The sequence below is a fragment of the Podarcis tiliguerta genome (assembly GCF_965153285.1).
Source record: "Podarcis tiliguerta genome assembly, chromosome: 8".
NCBI lineage: Eukaryota > Metazoa > Chordata > Lepidosauria > Squamata > Lacertidae > Podarcis > Podarcis tiliguerta.
In genome coordinates this window covers 1441181-1455131 of record NC_139541.1, presented here as the reverse complement: position 1 = coordinate 1455131, position 13951 = coordinate 1441181, and the positions used below count along the sequence as shown (strand labels likewise).

Genomic DNA, 13951 nt, shown 5'->3' with positions numbered 1-13951 from the left:
GGGAAGTGTAGTGAACCTCGACAGAGCTGCAACTCCCAGCAGGGCCGTCTTAAGCATATCCAGCACCATGGTGCAAAGATCCCTCTGGCGCCCGCCCGCCCCCCCATTTCCCAGAGTTGTCAACCTTTTTTTAGGGGTGGAACCACTGGATTTACTCCCAAGTAAGCAGGTGTGTAAGATTGCAGCCTTGCATGCTGCTTCTCCTGCATTCTCCTTGTTCCTTCTCACTTTGCTCAAAATGTGAAATCCTTGTGTCTAATAGGAAGAAAATCTACTGACAAGGTTAGGGAGCTCACCTCATCACGGCGATTTGAACCGCTGACCTTCCAATTGGCAAGCCCAAGAGGCTCAGTGGTTTGGACCACAGTGCCACCCGTGTCCCAGCGGGTGTCCTGCATCCTGCGTCACAACAGAATTAAACGGTCAAGTTCTTACAAATGCAGAACGGGTATTATGTGGCACCTGTAGGCGTGCCGGTTCTGCCAATCGCTGTGGTTGTGTGGGTGCATATAGGATTGTTATCTCACGGGTAAACCGGCCCCGAGTTGTTAAGAGCTTTATATACTAATAGTAGCACCTTGAACTTGGCCCCAGTAGCAAATTGGCAAACAGAGCAGATCTCTGAGCATGGGTGAGATACACTAACCTCCTGCGGAGGCTTGGGAAGGAAGCTGCACGCCCGCCAGCCATATAGTTGGCGGGGCGCAGCTGGCAGGCATGCAAGGAAAGGGGAGGCCGCTGGCAAAGCCGCACAGCTCCCCCACTCACTGGGGCGCCCCCGAGAGGCCAGCGCCCTGGCGCGACGCACCACTAAGCCCTATCGGAAAGACGGCTCCGGCTCCCAACACCCTAACCATCCGCCATTCCCAGGATTCTTGGGAGAAGAAATGTGCTTTAAATGCACATCCATGGGACGCCTTTGCTGAACACTCTTGAAGCAGCATATGAGTAGCAGGTGTTAATCTCATGAAAGGAGGCACATAAGCATGAAGTGTGCTGGTAACTCCTCAAAGGCTTGTTGGGAGAAGTGGACACCAGCCTTTTCATACCTGGAATTCCCACTTAGTCCAAACATGCAGGGTAGCATGGGACCAACTTTGCAGTAATAATAATAATAATAATAATAATAATAATAATAATAATAACGACGCTACTTATTTACTTAGAGCTTTGCACTCCACTCTCCAGTCCCAAAAGCTCCCAACTGTCACATATAATCAATTAAAACAGGACAGATCCTGTCCACAGGCTTACAGTCTAAAAAAAAAAGAAGAAATACACAAGGGACAAGGAGGGAAGAGGAAAAATAAAAATAAAACCCAGGCCCCAATTTTTAAATAGCCATTCAGAGTTGAGAGGCAGGAAGTGCCCGATGGAGCTGTTCTTTCTGCAAAGGCGATGGACTGGGCCTTGCTTCCTACCTCTCCCCACGAGGCATTATTCTTTGGGGGGCAGTTTTTGTAAATTAGTTTTTATTAAAGATTTTATCGTGTTACAAAACAGACAAATAAGCCGTTAAAATTACAATGGGGGGAAAGAGGGGAGAGAGAAAGAGGGAGGGAGATGGGGGTGTTTTTCTTTCATTCTACTGATTAGTGTTAGTCTAGGGCAGGGGTCAGCAAACCTTTTCAGCAGGGGTCCAATCCACTGTCCCTCAGACCTTGTGGGGGCCAGACTATATTTTGGGGAAAGAAATGAATAAATTCCTACGCCCCACAAATAACCCAGAGATGCATTTTAAATAAAAGCACACATTCTACTCATGTAAAAACACAATGATTCCTGGACCGTCCGTGGGCCGGATTTAGAAGGTGATTGGGCCGGATCTGGCCCCTGGGCCTTTGTTTGCCTACCCATGGTGCAGGGGTTATGCCAGCATCACATGGGTAGGCCCTTGTGGTATAGAGAGGTATAGAGATATAGAGAGACATTGTGAGAGGTTAGTGGGTCCCAAGTTTGGTTGGTTGTGTTCAGCTGGTTGCAGTGTAGCTTGTTTGTATGTGTGTGGGGGGGGGGGTGGTTGTTGGATCAGGTTAATCATACTGATTCAAATGCTGTTGGGGGGGATAGGTCATTGTCCTGTTGTGCTGTGTATGTGATAAAGGGGAACCACACTGGGGTGAAGGCATCATCCTTTGCTTGTCCTCATGCTAATTTAAGTTTGTTAGTTATATCTTCTAGTAGGGCAGTTTCCCATACATTTTGGTACCAGTGTTCACTCCTCATAGGTCCTCATAGGTCCTCCCAGTGTCTAGTTACGATGTTTTTTGCTGCTGAGAATAAATGATTTATGAGTTCTTTGTCATGTGCATTTGCATTGTTATCTTGGAAGGTATTTAATAAGGCTAATTCTGGAGTTACTTCTATTACCTGTTTTGTTATTTTGGGGATTTCCTGCAGCACTGCTATCCAAAAGGATTGTACTTTGGGGCATTCCCACCACATGTGGAGGTATGTGCCTATGGAGGTGCAGTCTCTCCAGCATTTGGATGAGGTTTCTGAGTGTATTAGTGACAATTTCCTTGGTGTTAGGTACCATCTGTAGATAGGTTTCATAGGAAGTTCTCTTTTTTTGCTTGAGATGGATTTAAGTGGTAGTTTAGACCACATTTTGACCATTGGGTAGGGTTTATTTCAAATCCTATGTCATGTTCCCAGTAATTTTTAATTGTGGTGTGGGGATTTGTGGTTTGATACCATCCCTCTACTGTGTCCCTCCCTCTGTTGTTAGGAGGAGTTTTTCCAAACTAGTCAGCGGCCTGGTAGCTGCTGTCCAGTGGGGCCTCCTGGCCCACCAGTTGAGGACCCATAGAATTGTAGAGTTGGAAGGGACCCCAAGGGTCATCTAGGCCAACCCCCTGCAATGCAGGAATCCTGATACGGCGAGCAGCTGCTTGCTCTTGTGTTTTCACTGTTCAGAATCATGGATAGATTGGCAAAGGGGAGCAGGTGTATGTTTGTTTGTCCATCAAGGCAGGGGAACCTGTTGTTCTCCAGCAGTTGTTGGACTACAACTCCCATCACACCTGGCTGCTGGAGCCCAACAACACCTGGAGGGCCACCCCTTTGGCCAGGCCTGGCCTACTGCACTCGCACACCGTGGGTTGAGCTCACAATGAGTCTGGGTTGTTGCCCTTGTCAGCTGGATTGTCTGCCTTAGGCGCCAAACTGTCCTGAGCGATGCAGCACGCAGATGACAGGAACAGGTTCAACCACAGTTCATAATCCACTGACCTCCCCCTCACCCTCCCAGAGGTGGTTGCCATTTCACCAGAAGGGCATTAAATAATTAAGGAAGGTTTTACAAATCAGCGTGTTACAATCGTGACATAATCTGGGTAATTCCACGAACCTTTTGCCCCCTCTGCGCAAGGACATGAGGAGGAGGGGGTTCAGCTCCTTCCCTCTAGTCTCCGCTCAGCATGCCTTAAGGTGCTCTTCCAGGGCTCCAGTTCTTCCTAGGTAGGGATGGGCAAATCTGGTAATTTCTGGGTCCCTCAGTTTCCTCTGTTTTCAATATTAAATTCAGTTTTCCACATTTCTGCAGCAATTTATGGTTAAACATATATATATATTCTTTAGTATTTTCGTGCAAATTTATGCAATTAAACATGTTTTAGAATGCAGTTTTGACTAATGCACTCATTCTTTTGCAAGCAATTTTTTCTAATGTGCATTTCTATACAGTGATACCTCAGGTTACAGATTTTCAGGTTACAGACTCCGCTAACCCATAAATATTACCTCGGGTTAAGAACTTTGCTTCAGGATGAGAACAGAAATCGCGCAGCAGCAGTGCGGCAGCAGTGGGAGGCCCCATTAGCTAAAGTGGTGTCTCAGGTTAAGAACAGTTTCAGGTTAAGAACAGACCTCCGGAACGAATTAAGCTCTTAACCTGAGGTACCACTGTATGTTATTTTCAGTCATATATGCAAGTTTTTACACAGTGGTTGGAGAACTGTATTGCAAAAATTCAGAGAAGTGTGAAGTTTGAAGGATAGCTGTATATTGGATTGAATATTGGTTCAAGAAGTGCAAATGTAGAGAACTTCTCATTAAAATGCAGACAAAATTGAATATTGCCCTCCTTCTCTCTAGGAGCTCTGTTGGATCCGGGATCTTATTTATTTATGGCATTTAATACCTGTCAGGGGTTCAGGAGCAGAGGCACAGGAAATGGAGAGCGAGGGGGAGGAGTCCGAAGGAAATGTCAGCGATGACAGCGGTCCGAGGTCTCTGAGTCTTTCCAGCGAATCGGAAGATTCACAGAAAGAGGCTCCCATGGTAAGGGCAAGGGGGGTGCCTAGGGGGACACCCCAGGAAGAAGGGGCCAGAGGGGACTCAGAGAGCAGCAGCTGGAAATCAGGACCAGCGTCCACACCAGAGTGCAGTAGGGGGGAGGAGTCCCAGGCATCGGGATCAGGCGGCGCGCTGCCAGCAGAAGGACAGGAGACAGGACTGGCCACGCCTACATTGGGGAGCGAGGAAACGGTCGAGAGGAAGGTCGAAGGCTGGGCGCGCGCGCCAAGTTCAAATGTACCGGAGGGCGGCGCAGTTGGCAGCCCGGATAGGGAGCCAGGTCCCAAAGCCCGCCGAAAAGAGCGGGAGGAGTCAGGGGGGTCAACGTCAGCTTCAGAAGAATCCAGGAAGGAAGGGACCCCGGGGGGTAGCAGGACCCAGAGGAGAAAGGAGAGACGGAAGAGGTGGAGTAAGGCTAGAATCTTAAACTGGTGTACAGGGGGCGGAGATTCAGATGGAGCTTCGCCGGTCTAAACCCTAGACGTAGAGCTGGGGCGCTACGGCTTGAGAATGGAAACTGTACTTCAATAAAGACTTTTGTACATTACTACCGGCTAGCGTTGGTCCTCTGTGAGCTGGGACCTGGAGCCAGCTCTGACAATACCCTTCAGTCAAAAAGGCTTTTGGCGCAGCTTACAAAAATTGGTATAAAGACATTGCCTGAGCACAAGCACATGGCCTATAAAGTCCTGGCACATGATGAGAAAGGAAGAGGAGGGAGGAGGGAGAAACAAACTCAAGCCCAAGTTCTTAAAACTGCAGCTCATCAAACATCCACTTAGTCCAGCATCTTCCTTTCGGCAGCAGCAGGCAAGCCAGACGCCCCCAGGTCTGTCACAAAGAGGTCACAGATGCAAGAGCCGTTTCTTGCAGTTTGTCTGCTTTTCAGCAAATAGTGCCCAGAGGTTCAGTGCCTCTAAATGTGAAGATCAGATTTCATCACCATAGTAAATAGACAACTTCCTGGAGGACTCCTATAACCCCCCTTTAAAGCCTTCTCTGTTAGCACCCATTGCCACATCTTGTGGCAACCAGGACTGGCTCAAGGCAAAGGACAAGATTGTCTCTTCCTCCATAACAGGCTCTAAAGCTGAGACCAAGGGAGCCAACTGCCCCTTCTCCTCTGGCATTGGGGCAGCCAGCCTCTCCTGCACCCGAGGGCAGCAGGCTAGTTTAGGGAGTGCAGGTCATAGTACCCACAGCCCTGTCCATTCTCCACGCCCGCCTGCCCCCCAGCATTTGCTGCCTGAGGCTGATGCTCACTCCTCCTCATGGTAGGGCCGGCTCTGGTGGCAGCAGATTCTGTAAGGCACAAACGGTGCTGAAATTAATTGCCTGCCTCACTCCTGTTCGTGTCATTTCCCAAAGTGGGGAGGGCAGCCCACACACTAGACCCTTGAAGCACTTTCAAAGCACATCTTCCCTGCCCCCTCAGAAAATTATGTTTAGTGTTGCTGGCAATTGTAGCTCTGTGACGGGTAAACTATAGTGCCAAGAAATGTTTAAGAAGAAGACAGTGTGCTCTCAACGCGCTTTAAAGGTAATATGTACATAGCAGGTTGAGGGGAAGTCTATTATTATTATTATTATTATTATTATTATTGGGCCCCCTTCATCATAAGGTCCCTGGGCAAGTCACAACAAATACATTAAAAACAGCTTAGTGAAATGACAGTCACTGGAAGGGGGTGCGTTTTCTCTAGAAATACACATCTCATGCAGGGCAGAGGGTGCATCTTCAGCATTCACCAAAAGGTGTACAGAGAAGGTTCCAGGCACACCTCTGTCCAGACCAAATTCGGCAGCTTAGGTGCCACCACAGAGAAGGCGCTTTGTCCCTGGAGGGACTTTTTGCAATTTGGACTTTAGTGGTAAGATTTGTCATTAATCTGCTTCTGTTGTTGTTGTTTAGTTGTTTAGTCGTGTCCAACTCTTTGTGACCCCGTGGACCAGAGCACGTCAGGCTCTCCTGTCTTCCACTGCCTCCTGCAACTTGGTCAAACTCATGTTGGTAGCTTCGAGAACACTGTCCAACCATCTCGTTCTCTATCGTCCCCTTCTCCTTGTGCCCTCAATCTTTCCCAACGTCAGGGTCTTTTCCAGGGAGTCTTCTCTTCTCATGAGATGGCCAAAGTACTGGAGCCCAGCTTCAGGATCTGTCCTTCCAGTGAGCACTCAGGGCTGATTTCCTTAAGAATGGATGCGTTTGATCTTCTTGCAGTCCATGGGACTCTCAAGAGTCTCCTCCAGCACCATAATTCTTTGGCGATCAGCCTTCTTTATGGTCCAGCTCTCACTTCCATACATCACTACTGGGAAAACCATAGCTTTAACTATACGGATCTTTGTTGGCAAGGTGATGTCTCAGCTTTTTAAGATGCTATCTAGGTTTGTCATCGCTTTTCTCCCAAGAAGCAGGCGTCTTTTAATTTCGTGGCTGCTGTCACCATCTGCAGTGATCATGGAGCCCAATAATCTCTCACTGCCTCCATTTCTTCCCCTTCTATTTGCCAGGAGGTGATGGGACCAGTGGCCATGATCTTCGTTTTTTTGATGTTGAGCTTCAGACCATATTTTGCGCTCTCCTTTTTCACCCTCATTAAAAGGTTCTTTAATTCCTCCTCGCTTTCTGCCATCAAGGTTGTTACATCTGCATATCTAAGGTTGTTGATATTTCTTCCGGCAATCTTAATTCCGGTTTGGGATTCATCCAATCCAGCCTTTCGCATGATGAATTCTGCATATAAATTAAATAAGCAGAGAGACAATATACAGCCTTGTCATACTCCTTTCCCAATTTTGAACCAATCAGTTGTTCCATATCCAGTTCTAACTGTTGCTTCTTGTCCCACATAGAGATTTCTCAGGAGACAGATGAGGTGATCAGGCACTCCCATTTCTTTAAGACCTTGCCATAGTTTGCTGTGGTCGACACAGTCAAAGGCTTTTGCATAGTCAATGAAGCAGAAGTAGATGTCTTTCTGGAACTCTCTAGCTTTCTCCATAATCCAGTGCATGTTTGCAATTTGGTCTCTGGTTCCTCTGCCCCTTTGAAATCCAGCTTGCACTTCTGGGAGTTCTCGGTCCACATACTGCTTGAGCCTTCCTTGTAGAATTTTAAGCATAACCTTGCTAGCATGTGAAATGAGTGCAATTGTGCGGTAGTTGGAGCATTCTTTGGCACTGCCCTTCTTTGGGATTGGGATGTAGACTGATCTTCTCCAATCCTCTGGCCACTGCTGAGTTTTCCAAAATTGCTGGCATATTGAGTGTAGCACCTTAACAGCATCATCTTTTAAAATTTTAAATAGTTCAGCTGGAATATCATCACTTCCACTGGCCTTGTTATTAGCAGTGCTTTCTAAGGCCCATTTGACTTCACTCTTCAGGATGTCTGGCTCAAGGTCAGCAACCACACTACCAGGGGTGTACGAGACATCCATATATTTGGTATAGTTTCTCTGTGTATTCTTGCCACCTCTTCTTGGTGTCTTCTGCTTCTGTTAGGTCCTTACCACTTTTGTCCTTTATTATGGTAATCTTTGTACGAAATGTTCCTTTCATATCTCCAATTTTCTTGAACAGATCTCTGGTTTTTCCCATTCTATTGTTTTTCTCTATTTCTTTGCATTGCTCGTTTAAGAAGGCCTTCTTGTCTCTCCTTGCTATTTTTTGGAAATCTGCATTCAATTTCCTGTATCTTTCACTATCTCCCTCGCATTTTGCTTGCCTTCTCTCTCCCGCTATTTGTAAGGCCTCGTTGAACAGCCACTTTGCTTTCTTGCATTTCCTTTTCATTGGGATGGTTTTCGTTGCTGCCTCCTGTATAATGTTACGAGGCAGTGATCCATGAAGGGGAATCTGCTTCTAGCATTGATTAACTTCCTATTGCTTTGAGCTATGAGACCGGATTCATAGCTAGGTAAATTCTGCTTAAGAAGGCATCCTTTCCCATTTTGGTCTGAACAGGTTATTTTGAGCAACAGGTTTAACACGCTTGATGCAACTCTCTCTCTCTCTCTCTCTCTCTCTCTCTCTCTCTCTCTCTCTCTCTCTCATAGCATCAGATCGAAACAGCAGCATTGCTTTCTGTTGCTCACCCATTGCAGGGCAAAATGTCACACTATAGGGCTTGGGAGCTGGCGCTGCCCCATGGCCACGCACCTCACCAGTCCTGTCCCACGCCCTCCCATCAGTGTGCCCCTCACTTGCCAGAATGAACGATGGAGCGCTGTGTATGCCTTTTGGGCAGCTGAAAGGTAGCCTATGGTGAGCATCCCACTTTCGACTCCTGGCCCTGCCCACCATTGGCCCCTGGAAGGCTCTCCATGAGGGAGTGCGACCCTTTGGCTGAAAAAGGTTCCACACCTCTGATCTAAGTGGCAAAGCAAGCGGGGATGGGGGGGCAATTTGTTCTCTTAACCTTCCTGTCAAAGAAGAAATGGACTTAAGGGACAAAGGGAAAGCAGGACTTGCCAAGGCAGGCTCCAGTGGATCCAGCACACCAGCCCAGCCCCCTCTGTGCATTTTCATTCTGGATTTTCCGAACACCTGGATGAACCTCTGCTTTAACCAGCCTGGCACCACCAGCCATGCCCCCATGCGCTCCAGCACTATGTGATCATGCTGACTGGGGCCGATGGGAGTTGTGGTCCAAAACAACTAGAGAGCACCGCATTGGAGGAGACTGGGGAGGATGCTTCAAGGAAGCAAAGTGCACTAACTGCCAGGGTTAGAACTCCTGCCAAAAATGGTTGTGTATACAAAGCCCTAGAGAGGAGGACAAAAAGACCGTGACCAAAGTCACATATTTCACATGGCAAAAAAAATTTTGTGACCCTTTGTTGCAAACAGGTGTTATGCCCTGGAACTTAGAATCATAGAATCATAGAATCATAGAGTTGGAAGAGACCACAAGGGTCATCGAGTCCAACCCCCTGCCAAGCAGGAAACACCATCAGAGCACTCCTGACATATGGTTGTCAAGCCTCTGCTTAAAGACCTCCAAAGAAGGAGACTCCACCACACTCCTTGGCAGCAAATTCCACTGTCGAACAGCTCTTACTGTCAGGAAGTTCTTCCTAATGTTTAGGTGGAATCTTCTTTCTTGTAGTTTGTATCCATTGCTCCGTGTCCGCTTCTCTGGAGCAGCAGAAAACAACCTTTCTCCCTCCTCTATGTGACATCCTTTTATATATTTGAACATGGCTATCATATCACCCCTTAACCTCCTCTTCTCCAGGCTAAACATGCCCAGCTCCCTTAGCCGATCCTCATAAGGCATTGTTTCCAGGCCTTTGACCATTTTGGTTGCCCTCCTCTGTACACGTTCTAGTTTGTCAGTGTCCTTCTTGAACTGTGGTGCCCAGAACTGGACACAGTACTCCAGGTGAGGTCTGACCAGAGCAGAATACAGTGGCACTATAACTTCCCTTGATCTAGATGCTATACTCCTATTGATGCAGCCCAGAATTGCATTGGCTTTTTTAGCTGCCGCGTCACACTGTTGGCTCATGTTAAGTTTGTGGTCAACCAAGACTCCTAGATCCTTTTCACATGTACTGCTCTCAAGCCAGGTGTCACCCATCTTGTATTTGTGCCTCTCATTTTTTTTGCCCAAGTGCAATACTTTACATTTCTCCCTGTTAAAATTCATCTTGTTTGTTTTGGCCCAGTTCTCTAATCTGTCAAGGTCGTTTTGAAGTGTGATCCTGTCTTCTGGGGTGTTAGCCACCCCTCCCAGTTTGGTGTCATCTGCAAATTTGATCAGGATGCCCTTGAGTCCATCATCCAAGTCGTTGATAAAGATGTTGAATAAGACCGGGCCCAAGACAGAACCCTGTGGCACCCCACTAGTCACTCTTCTCCAGGATGAAGAGGAACCATTGATGAGCACCCTTTGGGTTCGGTCAGTCAGCCAGTTACAAATCCACTGAGTGGTAGCATAGTCAAGACCGCATTTTAACAGCTTCTTTACAAGAATATCATGGGGCACCTTGTCAAATGCCTTGCTGAAATCAAGGTAGACTACATCCACTGCGTTCCCTTCATCTACCAGGCTTGTAATTCTGTCAAAAAATGAGATCAGGTTAGTCTGACATGACTTATTTTTCAGAAATCCATGCTGACTATTGGTGATCACAGCATTCCTTTCTAGGTGCTCACAGATTGTTTGCTTAATGATCTGCTCCAGAATCTTCCCTGGTATTGATGTTAGACTGACTGGGCGGTAATTATTTGGGTCCTCTCTTTTCCCCTTTTTGAAAATAGGGACAACATTTGCCCTCCTCCAGTCTGCTGGGACTTCGCCTGTTCTCCAGGAATTCTCAAAGATGACTGCCAGTGGTTCTGAGATCACATCTGCCAGTTCTTTTAATACTCTTGGATGCAGTTCATCTGGCCCTGGAGACTTGAATACATCTAAACTAGCCAAGTATTCTTGTACTATCTCCTTAGTTATTCTGGGCTGTGTTTCCTCTGCTGAATCATTTCCTCCAAATTCTTCAGGTCGGGCATTGTTTTCTTTATCGGAGAAGACTGAGGCAAAGAAGGCATTGAGGAGTTCAGCCCTTTCTGTGTCCCCTGTTTGCATTTCACCATCTTCTCCTCTGAGTGACCCCACTGTTTCTTTGTTCTTCCTTTTGCTACGAACATACCCATAGAAGCCTTTTTTGTTGCTTTTAACCTCTCTAGCAAGCCTGAGTTCATTCTGTGCTTTAGCTTTTCTGACTTTGTGTCTACACGTGCTGGCTATTTGTTTGAATTCCTCTTTGGTGGTTTCCCCCCTTTTCCATTTTTTGTACACATCCTTTTTTAATCTTAACTCAGTTAAAAGTTCTTTAGATAGCCACCCTGGCTTCTTTAGGCACCTTCCATGTTTCCGTCTCATTGGTATTGCCTGAAGTTGTGCTTTTACTATCTCCCTCTTAACAAACTCCCAGCCATCATGAACTCCCTTTCCTTTTAGTATTACTGTCCATGGGATCTCACCCAGCACTTCCCTAAGTTTTATGAAGTCGGCTTTCTTAAAGTCAAGAAATTGAGTCCTAGTATGCTTGGCTGCTCCTTTCCGTTGTATAGTAAACTTCAGAAGAGCATGATCACTTGCGCCTAATGATCCTTCCACTTCTACCCCATTAACCAGGTCATCGACATTGGTTAAGACCAGATCTAAAATGGCTGTTCCTCTTGTTGCTTCTCCCACTTTCTGGACAATGAAGTTGTCTGCAAGGCCAGTGAGGAATCTGTTTGACCTTATGCTCTTGGCTGAGTTTGACATCCAACAAATATCTGGGTAATTGAAGTCCCCCATTACTACTATCTCCCTTCCTTTTGCATGCTTGGCCATCTGTTCCAGGAAGGCATCATCTATGTCCTCCGTTTGGCTTGGGGATCTATAGTAAACTCCCACAATGAGGTCACTATTATTCTTCTCTCCCTTAATTTTGACCCAAATGCTCTCACTTTGGCTTTGAGGTTCTAAATCTTGGATCTCTTCACAGGTATACACATCCCTGACATATAACGCCACTCCTCCTCCTTTCTTGTCTGGTCTGTTTCTCTGAAATAGATTGTATCCCTCCATTTTTACATTCCAATCGTGGGACTTATCCCACCAGGTTTCAGTGATGCCTATTATGTCATATTTAGTTTGCTGTACCAAGAGCTCAAGCTCATCTTGTTTATTTCCCATGCTTTGTGCATTAGTGTACAGACATTGAAGTCCATTAGTCATTCCCCCATGTCTCTTATTTAAGGATTTTTTCCTCCCACCACTAGGTCTGCTTGCTGTTTGCTCCATTTGGTCTATGACATTTGGATGATCATCTTCATCAATTAATAGACTCCTACCTTCAGGAGCAATGTCTCCCTCCCCCGCATTAGTCAGTTTAAAGCCCTCCTGATGAGGTTTCTTAGTTTTTTGGCAAAAACATTCCTCCCAACCGTTGTGAGGTGCAGCCCATCACTTGCCAGAAGTCCATCCTCAAGAAACTGCAGTCCGTGATCTAAGAATCCAAACCGTTCCTGTTTACACCATTTGCGAAGCCAGCTGTTTACTTCCACTATTTTCCTCTCTCTCCCTGGGCCACGTCGTTCAACTGGGAGGACAGATGAGATGACGATTTGTGCATTTAATTGCTTCAATTTCCTGCCCAGAGCCTCGTAGTCTCTTTTGATCTTCTGGAGGCTATTGCTTGCAGTGTCATTGGTTCCCACATGAACCAAGAGGAAGGGGTATTTGTCAGTGGGTTTTATGATTCCTTGCAGTCGTTCAGTTACATCTTGGATCTTAGCCCCGGGGAGACAGCACACTTCCCGAGACATCTTGTCAGGCCCACAGATCACTGCTTCTGTTCCCCTCAGTAAGGAATCCCCTATCACCACTACACGCCTTCTCTTAGGTTTGGTCAGGGTTCTTCCGTGAGCGGTCCGTTCCAAGGTCGCCTGCACATGCCCTGAGGACTGACTTTGCTGCTCATCTTCATATACGTGATCGACTGTAATGAGGGAGAGATCCTCAAATGGAGTCTGCTCTTTGTCTTCCATGCTAGGGGAGAGGACCTCAAAGCGATTGTGTATTTCTAGACTATCAGAGCGAACCCTGGGCCTCCTACTTCTTTGAGTCACGTTTCTCCACATATCGGGCTCTTGTGTTGGTGAACTAGCCTCCTTCTCAGGGGAGTCCCCTGTCTCCTCCTTGGTGGAGACGGTGTGCTCTGTTGCTTCCAAGAAGAGCTCCAGCTCTCTAATTCTTTGGAGCGTAGCTACACGTTCCTCCAGTTGCTGGACTTTGTCTTTTAGGAGGGCTATCAACATGCAATTGCTGCACGTAAAGCTGCCTGCAACTTCTCACACTGGTGACTCCAACAGGAAAAACACTGCTTAAAAAATGCTACCCAACCAGACTTTCATCCACCACCTACATAGGTAGCCCACCTTTCAAGGAAGGAAGTTGAACTCTGCCTGATCTCCTGGAGCACATTTTGCAGTCAGGAGGAGTGGGAGATTGAGAAGTAAAAGCCCTTGTTCATTCACCCAAGCACTGTAGCGGAAAACCCGTTGCTTCCCCATTAAGTTGAGGGTACACTGCCATAAATAATCCATTTGGGAGGAGGGTAGCAGATTATGGCAAGGAGCCGTGGGTCCAGGGTCACAGCAAGAACCACCATGAAATATGCAAGACCCCCCTCAAAGTCCATGCAGCGGGAGAGTGGTGAACGCTTATTGGATCTGACTGGGCAGAGTCCCTGGCGGTGGGGAGAGCTGGGCATGGTGCAAAGACTCTGGTCCCCCTCACGGAAGCCGTGCCACTGGGGTGGGGGAGTCACGCAACCATGCAGATCTTGAGCTAACTGGAACAGGGAAGGAGGCAGGTGGGCTCACCCGAGAGCAACGCCCAACCATGCCGCCAAGTCCAACCTGCTTGACCTTTTCCACCACAGGGCCTCCTGCTTGACCTGTTTCCACCACGGGGGGGGGGGGGGGTCAGCAACTGCCACAGTCAGAGAGAAGGTGGTGGTGTGATATTTGTAACCTCTCTATCCCAACTCTTCTTTGAGGTGTGGGGTGGGAGACTTCAGAAACATGGTCAGGGGCAGAATCACCTTGCTGGATCAGCCGCAAAGTCCATCTGGTCCAGCACCATGTTCTC

General features: G+C 47.3%; 1 long non-coding RNA gene across 1 annotated transcript in view; it reads left to right on the top strand.

Moving 5' to 3' along the window:
• LOC310685075 overlaps positions 1-13951 on the top strand; it is a 129064-nt gene that overhangs the window by 48694 nt on the left and 66419 nt on the right. The window lies entirely within an intron of this gene.